The sequence below is a fragment of the Sarcophilus harrisii genome, chromosome 2 (assembly GCF_902635505.1).
Source record: "Sarcophilus harrisii chromosome 2, mSarHar1.11, whole genome shotgun sequence".
Taxonomy (NCBI): domain Eukaryota; kingdom Metazoa; phylum Chordata; class Mammalia; order Dasyuromorphia; family Dasyuridae; genus Sarcophilus; species Sarcophilus harrisii.
The window spans coordinates 642452624-642466317 of NC_045427.1; the positions used below are offsets into that span (position 1 = coordinate 642452624).

Sequence of the window (13694 nt, forward strand, 5' to 3'; positions counted from 1 at the left end):
TAAGATTATTTCAAGAGGTACAAAAAACTATGGATGCAAAATAAATCTTAAATATAAAGTTTTTTTTTTTTTTTTTTTTTTAATAATTAGGGACTCCATGGGTAAGTGTTGTGAAAGAAAAACAGATCTAGTCTTTCCTTGCCAGATAATTGCTTGTCTAATTAGTTTTCAAGTTCAGATCGTTTGATTGAATTGGGAGAGAGAAGCTGAGAGTCACGATTATAAGTTCACAAATTAGAGATTTCTTTTGACACTTAAAAAGTTGGTGATCATCTTTAGAGGGAGAACTGATGAAGAGGGTAGGGATATCCCTGGTCATCTTCCAAAGTACCTCCTACTCCAACCCCAAACTTCCTTAAAATATATTTAGTAAATATATAAATAAAATTTAGTAAACATATTTAGTAAATATATTAGTAAATTACATGATCTATCAGGAGGGAGCTGATAGAAACCTTTGTTCATATAGACAAGGATAAAATACAGGCCCCAGCATCACAGAGACTTCTTCTTTCATACTTCCTAGCTGTGGGATTCTAAGAAGAGTTTAACCTCTTTCAGCCTCAGTTTCCTCATCTGTAAAATGGGAATAATAATATAACACACACACACATACATTTTATATATATATATATAATATATATATATATATATATATACACACAACAACTTTATGGGGGTTATTATGAGGATCAAGTGAGCTAACATTTCTAAAGTGCTTTGCAAACCTTAAAAAGCTCGTTTCATTAGTGTTATTAAAATCTAGATAAGGAAGGAATCTTAGAGGACTTCTAGGACTTAGGACTGGTCCAAGTTCACACAATCTTTTACATGTGTAAATGAAAATCTTTATGAGGATGATGCAGAAATGAACCAGGCGCCTGCCATATGCCCAGACTTTGGACTTGTGAAGACCAGTGTGTTGACAACTGTGGGATAGGGACCAAATCAAAACTCCCAAGGAGCCCTCAGATGGCCATGGTTTTTGGTCACTGCCAACTAGCACAAAAATTTAATCAGCGACCTTGAGGTGAATGCTGGTCTTCCCCCATTGCTAATCCCCGGAGCCATCTGGTCTTTGCCTTTCTCTCAATAACATGTGAGGTTTTAGGGAAGAAAATTAGTTTTGCTATTATCATTCTTACAATAAGGACAATATTAATATATTTAAAATAATTTATCTTGTCTATGACAGCATTTCACTCAGGTCTTAGAAGCATTGTAATATGGGCCAGGACATATTTTCCTTTTCATTTAGAAATCTACAAGTTATTGTTTGAAATTTCAAACCATTTATTTAAAGGCTCATATATCTGTGAATTGAATCTTCTGAAATAAATCATGTTAAGAAGGAATTAAGGAGGCAGCATGGGTTCGAATATTCCTTCTGATGTTTGCTACATGTGTGATCCTGGAAACATCCCCTAACTTCCTGTGGCCTTTGTTTCCTCATCTGTAAAATGGGAGAGAGCAGCTAGGTATTGCAGTGGATAGATCATCAAGATTGGAGTCAGAAAGCTTCATCTACATGAATTCAAATTCCCCTTCAGATACTTACTAGCTGTGTGACCTTACATAAGTTTGCCTCAGTTTCCTCATCTGTAAATAAACTGGAGAAGAGAATGATAAACCACTGCAGTATTTTTGCCAAGAAAATCCCAAATAGGGTCATGAAGAGTTGGACATGACTGAAAATGACTCAACCTCAAGCAAGAAGAGGATTACATTGTACACAATAACAGCAAGATTGTGTGATGATCAACTATGAAAGATTTGGTTCTTCTCAGTGGTTCCTTGATCCAACCCAATCCCAATAAACTTGGGATAGAAAATGCCATCTGCATCCAGAAAAAGAGCTATGGAGATTGAATGTAAATCAACAGAAACTTTTCATTTCTTTTTTCTGTTTGTTTTTTTTTTTTTTTTTTTTTTTTTTTGCTCCTGTGGTTTTTCCCTTTTGTTCTGATTTTGCTCTCCCAACATAAAGAAATGTGTATTTTAAAAAGTTAATATACATGTATAACCAGAAAAAATAAACAATAAAAAAGAAAGAAAATGACAACCACAAAATGGAAGAATTGGGTAAGATCTATGAGTGTGAAACATAACCTGTTAAAAGCCTGACTAGGTAGGCTGATCCTAAATCAGAATTCATGAAGAATTAGGCTAAGAAGCAGCACGAGTTTGGCTCAGTTACATTAAAGGTCTCAGGACTGATAGGATGCCATGACAAAGGATGGGCTGTCAAAGTTGTCATCCAGTACACCAAGGGTTCTTAACCTGGAGTTTATGATCTTGTTTTGTTTTAAAATATTTCAATAATTCCATGTCCATATATTTGGTTTTCTTTGTAATGCTCTATTTAATTTTACAGATTTAAAAATATTCTATCAAGAAGAGGTCCTTGGCTTCCTCACATTGCCAAAGGATCCATAATATAAAAGAAAGAAAAGATCAATTTTAAAAAGAAGCCATCAGTCCCTGAATTATATGAATTATATGAAGTTCTATCATGTCAATGGCTTTTTTTTTTCTGCTTGACCCTGGGGCAGAGTCAGGCATGATGGGTGGAAGCTTCAGTAGGTAGATCTAGATTTCATGTCGGGGAGTTCTTCCTAACAATGAGAACTTCTCGTAAGTGAACAGACTGCCTCAAGAGAGACTTGTGACTCTCCAGGTGGTGCAGGGACTCACATCCCTGGTGGGTCAGGGAATAGTCAGGAAGTTAGAGATGGTACTTTCTGGTCAAGGATAAATTAGACTATCTGGCTCTTGAGGGCCTTTAGAACTCTGATAGTAAGAAATGATAAGCAGAATGATTTCTGAGAGACCTGGAGAGACTTACAGGAACTGACGCCGAGTGAAGTGAGTAGAATCAGGAGATCATTGTACACAGGAACAACAACATTATGTGAGATCATCTCTGATAGACGTGGTTCTCTTCAACAATGAGATGATTCAGGCTAGTTCCAATGGACTGGAGAACCATCTACCTCCAGAGGGAGCATTGTGGGACTGAGTATGAGTCACACAATAGCATTTCACTCTTTCTGTTGTTGTTTGCTTGCTTTTTGTTTTTTTTCCTCATTTTTTCCCTTTTTGATCTGATTTTTCTTGTGCAGCATGATAATTGTGAAAATGTATATAGAAGGATTGCACATGTTTAACATATATTGGAGTACTTGGAGGGGATAAAGGGTGAAAATATGGAACACAAGGTCTTGCAAGGGTGAATGTTGAAAATTATCTATGAATATATTTTGAAAATAAAAAGTTTTAATAAAAAAGAACTCTGATAGTATGGGAAGCCCTTTTTATTTTGTGAGGTACAGCCTAGGAGAGGCAAGCAGAATCTGAAGGGCAATTGAACATCAGTGTTTTTTACATGTGTATTTGGGGAAAAGAGAATTTGTACAAGGTATGCTAAGGATCAGGTCTTACTATCCATGAACAAAAAGTAAGTTATATTTTAACAAGTCCCTTCCCATTTTAAGCTAGGAAAAAGAAAAAATATATTTGTCTCTTAAAAACTTAGCTCCTTTTATTTTGTAAGTTCCAAAACATATATATCTAGAAGGCTAAGAAAACATGAGAATAATAATATTAAAGAATACCTAAATTATGATGATTTTTTTATTTCCAGACTCTCAAATCTTCAATGGCCCAGGGAACTGTTTTCAGACTTGGTGTCACCTTTGTCTCCCTCTGATATGGTGCACAGGAGCTCAAGGAATAATCTTTGACAGTTTTCAGAAGTTGTGAGATATAATAATGAGTTGGAAAGAACAAAGGGGGCTAATAGGGAATGGAAATGTAAGATAAAGGAAGGGCTGGCATGAGAATTCCTTGCTGCCCTCCATGAATCTGTCCTAGAGGAATTCAGGCCATGGCAACTGAAAGAAAATGCCTGCCTGGGGAATTGGGTTCAGTATTGAGCACTATACTTTGGGGTGGACATCGATTGGCTGGATAAGGGGGTGATTGAGAGGGAATTAGGTTCAGTTCTGAGAACTATACTTTGGGGTGGCCATTGATTGGCTGGAGAAGGGGGTGATTGAGAGGGAATTGGGTTCAGTTCTGAGCACTATACTTTGGGGTGGCCATCGATTGGCTGGAGAAGGGGGTGATTGAGAGGAGTTTATGCCAAAGGCGCATCAGTGAAAGATAGTGAAAATGGCTAACCTGGAGATAGGAAGGCTCAGGAAAAGAACAGAATAGGTGGTTTCAAGTATCTGAAGGGCTGATTGGGGGAGACTCTATTTGAAGCCCAGGGAACAGAAAGAGGAACTATGATAGAATACTATAGAGGAAGAATTTGGCTCAATGACTAAAAAATTAGTCAGTGCCTTATTTTTCATTTATCTAGATTTCATCAAACCATTTGCCATGGATTCTGTTGCTGTGCTTGATGAAAATAGATTTGGGAACTAAAGGATAGTGTGGTTAGAGGTGTTTGGTTGGAGGTGATGGCTCATCTGTGTGAATAAAAAGACTATGAAATCAATCAGCAATTAATTGACTGACTAGACTCCCAGACTAGTCAGGCATTAATGGGTCAATGGTATAATATACAAGGAGGTCTTTGGCTTGGACAAAGGCCTAGAAGGCATGGCTGGTGAAATGGAGATGATGTGGAATTGAGAAAGAGCTAAAACATCCTTCTTTTCATTAAAAAAATTATGAAGGTCTTCTGTTACGATAAATATTCCTGAATCTATTCCTCTCCTCCCCTATCCAGAAAGCCATTATTTGTAGCAAAGAATTATAGAGATTAAAATTCTAAAAGCTGTTCAGCAAAACTAGCCAACATCTCAGTTGTCTTATAATGTATTCAGTATTCATCACCCACCCATGGTTCCTCACTTCTTCAATGAAAGGAGGGAGATCATTTTTCTTAACTCTTCTCAAGATCAACCCTTGTTTCACCATTGGGTTTCATTTTTCCTTCCTCCCTTACAACCTATCTACCCTTTCTTATCCCTTTCCATGTTACTATAGAAGTAGAGATTTTGCTTTAGATGAAGATTGGAGAAGAAAGGTTGTCCCCAAATCCAATAGGTTGCCTCGGGAGCATAGATGAAGAACTGGAGGGACCCCAAAGTATAAATAGTTCACCTCATTTTATAGAAGTAAAATCTGAGTCTTAAGGAAGTTTTTACTTTCCCAAGATCACATAGGTCACAAGGGCCAGAGGAGAGTTCTGACAACAGAGCAGTATTCTTTCCAATAGACTATCCCATCTCTCAAGAATGGTGGGCTCCCCCTTGGTAAAGGGTTGCAAACAAGGCCAGATGACAACTTGTCAAGGCCAACGAAGAGAAGATCCTCAGTCACATATGTGCTGGACAAGATGGTGATATCTGGAGTTCCATTCCTGCTCTTTAATTGTGTGGCTCTGTAAGCTTATCTCATCTTGTCTAGCTCTGCATGTGACCTTTGGGGCCACAAAACGAAAATCCTATAAAGTCCTCCAATGGCCACTTTCACTCTAAGAAGAGCAGAAGTGGAGAGTTCCCCCAAATGGCTTTAGGTGACTTAGAATATTCTCCAATATGGACTCAGCATTGCCCCTTGAAATGGGCAGTGTGTTATGGTGGAAAGGGAGACGCTAGGACTGGAATTGTCCCTCCCCAACTGTGTGACTTCTGTCAATAAAAGGCATTGGAGCAGCTGATGGGATCTCTAAAGTGAGCGGCCTTGCTAGGTTGTTCTTTGAGTGCTCCCCAGTTCTGAGACTGTGTGCTTCTCTGTCTGTGTGTGTTTGCTCTTGTTTTCTCTGGCGCTCAGATTGTTTCATAGATCTTGGCTATTTCTGGCAACATCCCTGGGAGGTAGGTGAAAGCAGGTGTTAGTATTTCTGCTTTACAGATGGACATGAATAGACTCTATAAATCCCATTTATTTGCACTTTAAAATTTCCTGGTAACGAGTTTAGGTAGGTGGGAGCCAACAAAATGGTGTGATTTGTTTTTTTCCTTAAAGACCATGGTTATTGGGGTCCACAGTGTTGGGAAGAATTATAGCTTGAGTTTTGAAATGACTTGAATGGTTCCATTTAGGGAGATCCAGTCTACGTATTGGTGAGTGAATGGATGAGGTGGGTCATCCATAAGCCTGGTCAGAAAGTGTGTGAAGGTGGTCATGAGAAGCAATAGCGATCCCCCCAGATTCTCAGAATTATAAGTTAGGAACTCAGGTGCCATCTGATCCAGTGGGTACTGAGGAGTGCCCAACACACACACACACACACACACACACAACACACACACACACACACACACACGAAATGGGGATGCAATGTTGGGAGAGAACATGTGAAAAACTTTGGAAATACAAGCTACATTTAAGGTAGAGCAGAAGGTCGTCATCAAGGGAAGGAAATGGGATGAGGGAGAGTGATAGGGCCCCCAAAATGTGGGATTTGAGTCTTGAAGGAACCCAGGGAATTTTCCAGGCAGAGATGAGGAAGGAAAGCATTCCCATATGGGGGACAGTCAGAGCAGAAGCTCCCAGGTGAGAGAGAGGGTTCAGGAACAGCAAATTGGGCATCGTGGCTGGATGGCAGAATGGGGGGAGGCAATCCTGGGGACCTTGGAAAGGTCAGAAGGGAGCAGGCTTGAGATGCCAAGGAGAGGGTTTTATATCTGAGCCGGCAGACAAGAGAGAGGCTCTGGAGTTTATTATGGAGGGAGTGGCGACATGGCAGGTCAGAGCAACACTTGGGGAAAACCCCCCCCCCCTGGTCTCCAGTACCTCTGGAGCAGGGCTTTTTGTGCTGCTGCTGTTCACCATTTCAGGTCAGACATGTCAGGGGAGTGACAGTCCCAGGTCTGCAGGTGCGGGAAGAGGCTCCTCCGAGCCAGCTCTCCTGGATCTGCAGCAGGGAACTCGGGGAAGCCAGCCCGGCGCACCTGCCCCACTCCTCCAGTCAGGTCAAAGCAGCAGCTGGCATGGCGATGACCAGCTGGTTCTGCTTTGAGCATCTAGGTCAGACTGGGGCAAGGTGCAGAGTGCTGTTGGGACCAGGAGGGCAGGCACAGGGCTGTGGCCAGCTGCTTTTGGACAGGTGCTAGAGGTACCCCAGGCAGAAGGGACTGCCAGCCACCCGGTGATGTTACTATCGACTTCCTGGGGGTGGTGGGATTTGGGGCCACGTTTAATTAGGAAGGGTAGGAATTCAGAACTTCTGGCAGTGCCTTAGAATGTGGAGCTATTTTCTTGACATTTATAAATACAAGTAGTATGCTCACCCCCCTTCCTCCAGAAGTCAGAACTGCTCAGGGTCTTTTGACATCATCGTTTTTTAAGATGCCAGAGACAATGAAATTACAATGAAGCCAAATATCATTTTTCACTGGGAGGTAAAAATATTTTGACTTCCACTTTGGCTGAGTCTGCTCTGCTTTGGAGGTAGCTGAAGGGGGAGGAGCGTGGAATACCTCTCATTCCATCAAGCCACATGCTCTCCTCATTATTCTGAAGCCCTGGCAGGATTGTTAAGCCTTGTCTTGCAGAGGCAACACTGGGAAATAGTGGTTATCTTTTCATTTTGTTTCCTTTTACTTCCTCATTTCTCCCATAATTCCTTTCCATCTTCCTGTAATAGCTCAGCTGTAAGTCATTAGAAACTTCTGACTCTTGTAGGAGGTATCAATTCAAAAGAAAGGACATTAATCAACTAATCAAGATAAATGTGGAGAGATATAACATATATGTGTGTATGTATCTAGATGTATATGTATGTCTGTATGTATCTAGATGTATATGTGTATAGATGTATCTAGATGTATATACATATATGTATGTTTCTAGATGTATATGTATATATGTATGTATCTAGATGTATATGTGTATATGTATATATCTACATGTATATGTGTATATATGTATCTAGATGTATATATATATATATGTATGTTTCTAGATGTATATGTATATATGTGTGTATCTAGATGTATATGTATATATGTATGTATCTAGATGTATATGTGTAGAGATGTATCTAGATGTATATACATATATGTATGTTTCTAAATGTATATATATATATATGTATGTATCTAGATGTATATGTGTATATGTGTCTAGATGTATATACATATATGTATGTTTCTAGATGTATATGTATATATGTATCTAAATGTATATGTGTATATATGTATCTAAATATATATACATATATGTATGTATCTAGATGTATATATAAATAAGTATATAGAAAGATCTATATAGATATGTAGATAAAGAGATAAATGATACCTACATACATATGTTTTTCATGTCTTTTGTGTTGAGCACATCTTTGGCAGTCCAGTGAAGTCCACCTATGTATCCCCTTATCAGAATAATGTTTTAAAATATTATCAAATAAACTATACAGGATTAAAAACGGATATGATGGTATTGAAATATAGTTATGTATATTTTTTAAAGTTCAGTCCCCAGAGTCCCTGATCTATAACTACGTACAAATTGCATACAATAGTGTCAACTGGAGGACAAGTAGTGCTTCATATAGAAGATGGTGTTTGAGATAAATCATAAAGGATACTGGGATTTTCGAGAGATAGAGGCGAAAAGGAGCGTGTTCCAATCATGAGGGACAGATTCTGGTGAGGTACCGAGATGAGAGATGGAATCAGATATAGGTGGAGAAAAACAAAGTCGCTATTGTCGGACCGAAGAATGCTTGGTGGAGAGCAATGTATAAGCTCCATCAGGGAGACAACATGTGCACATATATGCAAAATATATTTCAAAGAGAATAAATGCAAGGATATTAGGAAAGGGAGACAATAGCAGCTGAGAGGATCAGGAAGGAAAGAATGCCTCAGGTGAGCTTTGAAAGAGTTAGATTCTGAAAGGCAATGAAGAGGAGGGATGACAATCTTGACATGGGAGATGACCTGGGCAATGACATAAAAATGGGAAATGAAATGTTACTTGTGGGAATTTTTTTTCCTTGATGACACTTTTTAAAACCTCAGTCACAATGTCAAAAGACAAATGTTTTAGGTAGATGTCATTTTACAAAGCTGACAAGCTTTCCCTTCAAAAACTGAAAACTGCCAGAGGCAGGCAGTGCCTGAATTTCATAAAAGCACTTTAGGATATGATTGTGATTTCATTTTAAGAAGATTATTTACAAATTATTGATTTAGGATGAATATAATTTGATGGGTTTTATACCACGTGCCCCTTGGCAAAGCAAATTCTACGAATTCCCAATGCTTTTGAAAGCCTGATTCAATAATGTTATAAATGGACCTTGACATCCTTTATCAAGAATTTTTTGGAGAAGGAGTGATAAAAGACCATCCATATGCTCCAGGACAAGGAAGCCATTATATGATTAGAAGCAAAAATTGGAAGGTCATCTAATCTAAAGCCCCCATTTAGCCCTCTACACTTCCCTTTGATATCTATAAAATGAAGATAATAGGATAATATTAGCACCGACCTCATATGATTATTGTGAGGATCAACATATATACATACACACATATAAACATATATTTATATAAATATATGTACTTATAAGTATATTCTTATATATATAAATATACATACTATTTATATGAATATATACACATACATATATACATATGTGTTATATATAAATGTTTATCTATAAATATGTATACACATGTATACACATAGAGGGATGTAAACTTATATATACATATATGTGCATATATTCTATATACTATATACTTCTGTGTATCAGATCACAAATCTTATAGTGATATATAAATGCAAGCTATTATTATTATAACATTTTCAGTGTTATTATTAGCCCTTGAACCTTAATTTCTAATAATCACTCCTGAATGGGATAAACTCTTGAGATTCACATGTGGCTATTTGTTTTCTAAAGTTAACTTTATTCAAGTTTAATATTTTTGGAGTTTTTTTCTTAACTATTGAAAAAGTCTTCCTAGGATGACTGGGACTAATAAGAAGATCATGGAAATAAATCTGATGTTAAATTCAGGCATATTCGCTTTTAGAAACCAGCAGTGGCAGTTGAGAGATTATGTGATACAAGCTAATTGTACAATATTTCAGAGTCTGATTCTTTTTGTACAGCAAAATAACAGTTTGGTCATGTATACTTATTGTGTATCTAATTTATATTTTAATATATTTAACATCTACTGGTCATCCTGCCATCTGGGGGAGGGGGTGGGGGGTAAGAGGGGAAAAATTGGAACAAGAGGTTTGGCAATTGTTAATACTGTAAAGTTACTCATACATATAACCTGTAAATAAAAGGCTAAAAAAAAAAAAGAGAGAGAGAGAGAGAGAGATTATGTGATAAGTAGATAGAGGCCGCCATGCAATCAGGAAGACTTGTGTTCAACCCCCTCTGCTACTTCATGCTGTGAACCTAACCTTTTAGTGACTGGGGTACTCTAAACCTATTAGCTATTAAGTCCCATATTCATTGGTGGAGGGAATTTCCTCACTGGGAGTCCTCAGTGCCATTGAAAGGAGATATCTGGCCCAATTCTTTTTCAAGGGTAACTTGTCTTTATGTTTCCAATGCCTAAGAGCTTACAGATGACTGATGATTGTGCCTTCGAAGCAGGTTAGAATGAAACAGGAGTACAGGTAGCATGATCTTGTAGTCAAGAGTAGAATGAAAAATCTACAGGTCACCCTTAGTTCATTTGGTAAAATGGTTGTTGGAAGTTTCTATGTCTTTAAAACTGGGAACACCAGAAAGCCTTTTTCCAGGAAATTAGCCTTTAGGGTTTATTTTGTCCAGTTAAATAATCAATACATGATTGTCAGTTTCCCACAAGCAATGGACAATAGCGGGTGTTTGAAGGAGTGAGGAACACTAGGATCCCAACAGCTTCATTGGCCAAGTGGGAGTCTGATAGAGAGTAAAGCAAGGGAAGGGCAAAATACTTTAGGCATCCACCCCCCAAAGACCTGAACAATTCAGAAGTGGGTACCATGGCATGAGGGATTTACACTGAGTTCACATAATTCTGCATGAGCAGAATGGGTCACAATTCCCTGATGGGAAATCTCAATCCCCTGTTCTCCTGCCTAGGGCATTGTGGATTTAAGGTTATTCTAACTTCTTCTGATGTCCCTCAGCCACAGATCCTCCCCATTTTTATCTGTAGTTGGCTTTATGATGTCTAGCTGGACCTCCATGAAACTATTATGAAGGAATGGTTATTCAAGTACATAAATGTAGATTGCATCCATTCATTATATAACCATTCAATAAATACAGATGTGTATGTATATTTGTACATATATACACATAGTGCCTAGAATGGGGGTTCTTAACCTGGGTTCAGTGAATAAATTTCCAGGGTTCTATGAATGTGGATGGGAAAAAATAATCACCTCTTTATTTACTATATATTGGTTTACTTTGTAATCATATGCATTTTATTTTATCCATTTAAAAGCATTTTTCTGCAGAGACCTATTATTTTTGGCAAATTACTAAATGGACCTACAATCCCTCCACTCCACATTTAAGAAGTCCCCACTTGGATTGTCACAAGGAGCCATTCATTTCTTTTTTTCATTTCAATTTGAAGCTGAAGGAGTTCTCAGACGATGTCTAGTTCAATCCTTTTGTTTTGCAGATAAGAAATCTAAAATCTGGAATGGCTTAGAGATTCATTCACTCATTGGGAGCAACTGGCAGAGTGGAGATTTGAGCATAGAGCTTCTGATTGTAGATTAGATCTTCCGTGCCATGCTTCATCCTTCTGTTCGTTCCACTAATTCAGCATTCAACTGTACTGTTAAATGTGTACTAATTGCAGAGGTGCTCAGGAAGATGCTTGGGAAGAAGCATGGATCTAAGACAACATCCCTAAGCTCCTGGGGCTTGGAGTCAGGTGGAGGGAGGAGATAGCAATGCAGACTATCAGAGGGAAGGCTTGCAAAGGTGTGATGCAAGAGTAGAGACCAGCAAGATAAAGCATCTCAACTTCTGGATTTTGCTGGGAAGCCCAGAAGTAAATAGGTCAGAGCACTGTTGAATAATACATACCACTTGTTTTCAAAGTTTCAGGTTAACTTTTGCTGATCTAAACCAAATTAAATACATAATAAGGACTATGCCATTTTTAACCACTCTGGGCTCTGTCTCTGTCTCTCTGTTTCTGTCTCTGTCTCACTTTTGTGCTCTCTCTCTCTCTCTCTCTCTCTCTCTCTCTCTCTCTCTCTGTCTCTGTCTCCTCTCTCTCTTTCTCTCTCTCTCTCTTTCTCTCTTTCTGTCTGTCACTCCAAACCCCATGAAGGGATTTCTTTGGCCCACCAGGCCACATAGCAGTATTTCCAGAGATCCGTGGTGTCTCTAATTTAGGGGGAAGAGAAACCTTCCAGGAGTCAGGGGCGCTGAGCCAATTTTTTCACTGGACTCTTCAATTATTTTGTAGTAGGAAAAATGTATTTCTGTGACTGTTCCTGGAAAGTGCAGACTACTTTGGATATAGAAAACACATGCAAATAAAATTGTTCTATCCATATCCACCTGTTTAAAAGATTTAACGGTTCCTGCTAGCAAAGCAGCATTTGATAAGTACATGCTGGGTTGGGGTCCTTCTCTCTTTGAACCCAGGGCACTGAATTTCGAAATTGTTACTTCCTCTTGTACGATATGGAGATTTTAGATTTTGTGCAATCTGGCCTCAAGGGTCTGTGACTTCCCAACATGATAGAAAAAACACAGACTTTAGATTCTGAGGATGTAGATTCAAATCCTGCCTGCGAAGCTACCTCACCTGGAGCAAGCTCCTTAACAATTCCCAGGCTCTATTTTCTGATCTGTAAAATGGGGCATTTGGATGGATGGGGCTCTGAATCCTCTCTCCAGCTCAAGACCTTGGATCTTTTGATAAACTACAATCCTGGCAGAGAGTACACCCTCCCTAGATGAATTCTCTGTGATATTAAGAGTTGCTATGGCTAAAAAAAAAGTCACCAAAATGGTAGGCCTTCATCAGCCAATGTTAATAGCCAGTGGTGACATGACAACACCAGGGGACCCACACTCAGGCCTCTCTGGCGTGGTCTGGAGCAGAGCTGGGTAGCCAGAGCTGCCATTCTGCTGGGGAATTAGACTTTGGAGGCCCAAGGCTGAATCAGCTCATTCCTAGCTGTGTGACTTTAAATAACTCTCTTCTCTGGGCCCCAGCTGAATTGTCTATAACATAAGAGGTTGGACTTTTCTGTGTGAAGTCAAAGGTTGAATCCATGGCCTCTGAAGCCCTTCTAACTTATGCTCTTGACCTCGAATCGCCTCCAAGGCCCCATGGGCTGTCATGGTACACACCAGGAAACTGCTTGAAGATGGCCGTGAAACCTGAGATAAGTTTGCATTTTAATTATCCATCTGGACCAGAATCCCCTGCAGACGGTCTTTGCATTAGACTCCCTCGCTGTGAGCTGGGGGTGATTGCTCCCAAAGGCCAGAGGAGGGTCTTCTGTCATGAAGTCTCGGGCATGGCGGCTGAGCTGTGGTGGCTGTGGGTATCTGCCCCTGCCAGTGATCAGACTCGTCCAGAGAGCTCCCTGGGAGCCCAAAGCCTCAGGTGAGCTCTCTGGATACAGATGCTGCGCTTCAGGCCGAGCCAGCCCATACTCGCTGTCATGAACACGGGCTGTCGGAGCCAGGTGTCCTGCCTGTGATGTGTCCATCGCCTCCTCCAGGC

General features: G+C 39.4%; 1 protein-coding gene across 2 annotated transcripts in view; it reads left to right on the forward strand.

Annotated features, from left to right (window-relative positions):
- The window catches only part of ANK3 (ankyrin 3), a 592702-nt gene that overhangs the window by 229781 nt on the left and 349227 nt on the right, over positions 1-13694 (forward strand). The gene's annotated exons all lie outside the window — the stretch shown is intronic.